This window comes from Piliocolobus tephrosceles, unplaced genomic scaffold (genome assembly GCF_002776525.5).
Source record: "Piliocolobus tephrosceles isolate RC106 unplaced genomic scaffold, ASM277652v3 unscaffolded_38987, whole genome shotgun sequence".
Lineage (NCBI taxonomy): Eukaryota > Metazoa > Chordata > Mammalia > Primates > Cercopithecidae > Piliocolobus > Piliocolobus tephrosceles.
The window spans coordinates 1-5,457 of NW_022323183.1; the positions used below are offsets into that span (position 1 = coordinate 1).

The window sequence follows — 5,457 nt, forward strand, 5'->3', positions numbered from 1 at the left end:
ACACTGAGGACGAGGAGAGAGGGAGCCTTGTGCTCTCTCTGTATCTGAGGGAGGGCAGCACAGGGAACAGAGCAGTCTGCAGAGAGGCCAGCTCATCAGGGAAGCGCTTGTGTTCCACCTTGGGCTTTGACAAATAATCCTAAACAGAGCTACTATATGTCACACTATGGAATGTTCCAAGTAGGTGGCCATGTTTTCAAAAGATGTCTTTCTTCCTTTTGTTGTTGCCATTTTGTAGATTTAGGTTTGGGTGTATGTTTCTCCTCTCTGACTGGCACTTGAATGTTTGCTGACTCCTACTCTGTGTGACCGGGGCGTACAGCTGTGGACTGATGCATGCCGTCCTATCATCTTTCATTATCAAAGCAGTCTCTTCTTTTTTGACAGTTTGAAGAAGCATCTGTAGGGAATCCAGAAGGAGCCTTCGTAAAGGTGTTACAAGTCTGGAAGAAGCACAGGAGCACTGAGCTGACTACTGAGCTGGAGGCACCCTCAGACAGCAATGGCATCAACTTGTCAGGCTTTGGGAGTGAGCAGCTAGACTCAGTGACGAGAGCTTGCCTCATTTCTCAGTGAAAAATCTGTAAGATGTGGAATCAGTGTTACATTCCTTAAACTGCTTTTTTCAAAAGTACAAGATGGAGGTAGGCCCCTGAGTATTTTGAAAAACAATGCAAAGAGCCCCTCTCTTCAACCTGCCTCCAACAACTCAACTTATGAAAATAAACTGGGAAAGCTTTATTTTCTGGAAAATGTGTTCAAGAAAAACTCAATGAAGATAAAAGAGAAGAAAAAACTGCCATGCTTATACAGTCCAGCCTTCTAGGTAACAAATTTAAACGCTAAATATTTGAAAAGAAATTAGAAACTGCCCAACCACGGGAAAACAGCCTGGCAAAGATTCCAAATGTTGGCAAAAGCCTGCGGGGAGTGAACAGAGTCCTCATGGGCCTAAGGAGCATCCAGAAAAGGCACTTCAAAGAGGTGGGAAAGCAGAGCATAAGGAGGGAACGGGGTGCCCGGGCATTCGTGGAGAATGCTGCCAAAGAAAAATGGCTCAGGAGTCCAGCCCCAAGGGAGCTGGAACAGCCTCACGAAGAGCAGGGGCCCAAGAAGTCAGCAGGAAACGCTGTCTACACCAAGCCTCCGTTCACACTGGAGCATAAGGCGGCAGTCTTCTCTTTGCTGAAACCCTTCTCCATGGGCGTGCCTTCTGCCTCTATCCCCGCAAAAGCCCGAACTGAGGTCAGAAACAGATTGAAAGACTTAACTTATGCCATTTTGGTTTTAGAAGATGCAAAGGCTAGAGTTAAAACCAATCGTACATTCCAGAAAAAAATACCGCTTTCTTAAAAGTTGCTCCCATGTGGTCCACAGAACACCCAAGGCCAAAAAGAGTCAAAAGTTCAGAAAGAAAAGTTTTCTCAATAGACTGATGCTCACAAAGAGGCCTCCATTCTCTGCAGCAAAGAGCCTCATAAATTCCCCTTCACAAGGGGATTTTCTGTCTTTATGAGGCCTGAGTCCTCAGGAAAATCCTTTTCCAGTAGTATTTGCTCCTTCAGAACGTTTTATAGAGAACACTAACGTAAAAAACACCACAGCAAGAAATGCATTTGAAGAAAACATTTTTATGGAAAACACTACTATGCTAGAAGGCACCATCTCTGAAAACACAACCTACAGTCATCCTCCTGAGGCAGATTCCACTGGGACTATGTTCAACTTAGAGACGACTGTTAAACACACCAATGAAACACGATGGGAATACAACAATGTGGGCACTGGCTTGTCCTCCAAGCCCAAAATCTTCTACTACTCATTGCCCTTGTCTCTAGGTGACCAGTTTGAAATTCAGCTAAATCAGCAGCTATGGTCCCTCATCCTCAACAACGATGTGAGAAGGCTCATTTCTCATGTTATCCAAACCTTGAAAATGGACTGCTCTGAGACCCACGTGCAATTGGCCTGTGCCAAGCTCATCTTCAGAACAGGCCTCCTGATGAAGCTTCTCAGTGAGCAGCAAGAACTGAGAACTATATTAACGAGAGCACAGAAGCACAGAGTGAACAGAAAGAGCAGGACCACACAGAAACATGGGACCCAGACTTTCTCATCATTTAGCATATGCCAGGAACGTTGGGGTGATCAGACCCAACACCAGGTCATGGGGGCTACGAAATGTAGTGGAGTCAAAGGAATGAGACAAGACAAATTAAGAGAACATAGGGTGGGTCCAGGGGGCCAACGCCAGTATGGAGGCTGTGAAGGCTCTGCGAGGGCTCTGGGAGCCCACACTATTTATTGGTAATCAAACAAAGAAGCAGGTGGTGAGGACGTGTGGACGTGGGGGTAACAGGTGAGGATGTGAGGACGTAGGAGTAGAAAGGCAGCAGTGCATCAAGCATAGCTGTGATGGCTTAGCATATGCTATGCCACTTGAGATAAGGGAGACAGATTCTTCTAATTCAAGATACAATCAATTTATGATCTTGGGAGAGAAGGGAGCAAGGGGCCAGCGAGTCTGGACACATTCCAGAAGCTACAAGGGGTTTTATGCCCTGAGTCCTGGGTTCTCTCCAAGCTACAAGGGGTTTTATGCCCTGGGCTTAGACTATAGTGTGGCAGGGCAGCCTTCCACCCTTTGGTGCAGAGCTGGGTGTTTCATAGGTCATGAGGGGTTTTAGACCCTGGACCCAGCACATGTTCCAAGACTCTTTTACATTATGTCAGACAAGCAAGCCCTGCCTCAGCCCTTCCACCAACAATAACTATTCAATAGTTAGCTTTCATGCCCTTAGTTTTTTAAAAAAATTATTCTTTCCTTTTTTTTTTTAAACTTCACTAAAGAAGTTCCAGGATATAACAAACTCATCTTAGCAATATCTGTGACTGTAATACTAACGATTTTGATTATAATTCACTGTCTCATTGAGGTAAGGACAATAATTAATTCAGGTTTTCAGAATGCAGTCCTGTCTTTGTGTGGAGTCAGAGCCCACAAACTCAAAACCAAAGCCACTTTCTCACCTGCTGCTACTTGACACTCTTCTTCAGTCCTTTAAGGCTGAGGTATGCTTCCTTCTTCCTGTGTATTTTCAGCCCAAAGTGAGACTTTTGAGTTGGGAAGAGATACTTCTGAATTAAACTACTGATCAGTGTCACCTACTTCTAATCCCAACCACCTTTATTCTAGGCATACCATACTTGCTACCATGCTTACCCTTCTATTGGGCACCTTTGTCCTCCTTCCTGTTGGCCTTCTGGTTCCTACCCAACTGTCCAGTCCATAGGCCTCAATAACTCATTTTTGCCCACCCCTGTGGTAGCATTGGCTGCCGCCTTTATCTACTCAAGTAACCGTTTTATCACTAATTTATTATTCTGTGTTTTCATTTATAGGCTCTTACCTAGCCATATGGCCTGCTGCCTCTGCCAATTTAAAAATAGCATTGAGGTTGTTTGCAAGACAGTCAAGCTGCATTGCAATAGTGCATGTCTGAGAAACACCACACATTGTCATGAGTCCAAATTGCCTGGTGATAACTTGTTACATTATTTTAAGTATTTGTTTCTAAATTTTTTTATTTTTTAATTAAAAAAAATTTTTTTATTTTTTATTTATTTATTTTTTGAGACAGAGTCTCACTTTGCCACCCAGGCTGGAGTGCAGTGGCCGGATCTCAGCTCACTGCAAGCTCCGCCTCCCGGGTTTACACCATTCACCTGCCTCAGCCTCCTGAGTAGCTGGGACTACAGGCACCCACCACCTCTCCTGGCTAGTTTTTTGTATTTTTTAGTAGAGACGGGGTTTCACCGTGTTAGCCAGGATGGTCTCGATCTCCTGACCTCGTGATCCGCCCGTCTCAGCCTCCCAAAGTGCTGGGATTACAGGCTTGAACCACCGCGCCCGGCCAAACTTTTTTATTTTTAATTGATGATAAAATTTTCAGCTAATGATATAATTGCTTTATTTTTATTTACTCATTCAGAGTTAAACTCCCTAAATTTCTGAACTCCTTCCTTGCTGAGAGTCAGGTTCTGTTATTATTACAAAATTTAATAATAGAACTGTTCCATATACATAAAGGACCAAGAGAAAGGAATGGGAAGCCTAGGGAATGACATTAACATCCACATCCTGTGTACTGTGCTCTCTACTTGGTGCTTTGCCCCCAGTGATAATTTATTCATATAAATTAGCAATGTAGTTTGTAAGCTGGTTTTATATGCATGAGGTCTCAAGTACTCTCTGCCTTACAGGACAGATGTAGATCCAGTTTCGGTTTTTTTGTTTTTACAACTTTATGAGCATACAAGTGATGCTGTTTTATTTGAAGCCTGAGAGCTTCTGGTTCCATAACCAGAAATTGCTACCTGCTTCTTCTAATGGAATGGAGGGCTTTTCCATTCTTAGACCGTCCAACTCTGAACTTGCTCTGAATCTCAAACCTTTCTATTCACAGAACAAACACTCAAGTGCTTTCAAAAGTTTTTCTGTAGATTAAGTTCATAAGCACCAACTTCATGACTTCTAAAATGTGACTTCTTTCATTTCCAGATAGCTTGAATACCAGTGAATTCCAGATAGTATCTACCAGTGATGTTGGGTGGATAATAAATAATACTAATACTTGGCTACTTACATAAAGACAGTGTTGCCTATTTTTCAAAACTTTTTTTTTTTTTTTTTAACCAATTATATTATTCCCTTCTCCCCACGAGATGGACAGAAAAGCATTGTTAATCACCTTTTACAGATGAGGAAAAACAAGATCAGAGGTGCTAATAGTGCTACAGCCTAGTGCCAGATCTTCTGTCCCCAATTCTGGGTTTTCCCCAAGCCCATGTTTCTCCTTTCTCACAATCTTTACTTCTTCCTCTGACCCTCCCCACCACAAAATACTTTTAATTCTGGAAAAGAAACCCAGCTGCGCACTGTTACACTTGACCTTATTGCAGTCAGAAGCTTTGGATGCTTCCCCATCCAAAATATTAGCGACAAAATGAAGCAAAGTAGGCATCTGACAAAAGTTGATTTTTCCCTTTTGCATTTGAGGACCTCAAGTAATGTTTTTCCAGAAACTGCTATTATGCTATAGATTCACTGTACCTTCAACAACATGGACATGCAATCTGGCAAATTAAAAATCTCTTAACCTACGCCCCAGATCCCTGCCCATATTTAAGAAAAGAATCTAGGGTGGACACAGTGTTTTTTTCTGTGTTGAGTCTTCTGTGATGGGGCTGCGATGTGTGGGAGCAGAGAACTGTGCAGGTGGGTGGAGTGCAGGCCGGATGAGGATCTATCAGCAATGGGAGGGGGCCTCCACTTTAGCATCCCCACCCTGCTCCTCTCAGAGGGTTGCCTTTCATTGCATTCAGCTGTGATGGCAGCAAGACCATGGGCACACTGAGGACGAGGAGAGAGGGAGCCTTGTGCTCTCTCTGTATCTG

The 5,457-nt window shown here is 43.5% G+C and overlaps 1 pseudogene; it reads left to right on the top strand.

The window, feature by feature from the left end:
• The first annotated feature begins 332 nt into the window (after nt 1-332).
• Nucleotides 333-3,081, top strand: LOC113223134 (annotated as a pseudogene).
• Nucleotides 3,082-5,457: the final 2,376 nt, after the last annotated feature.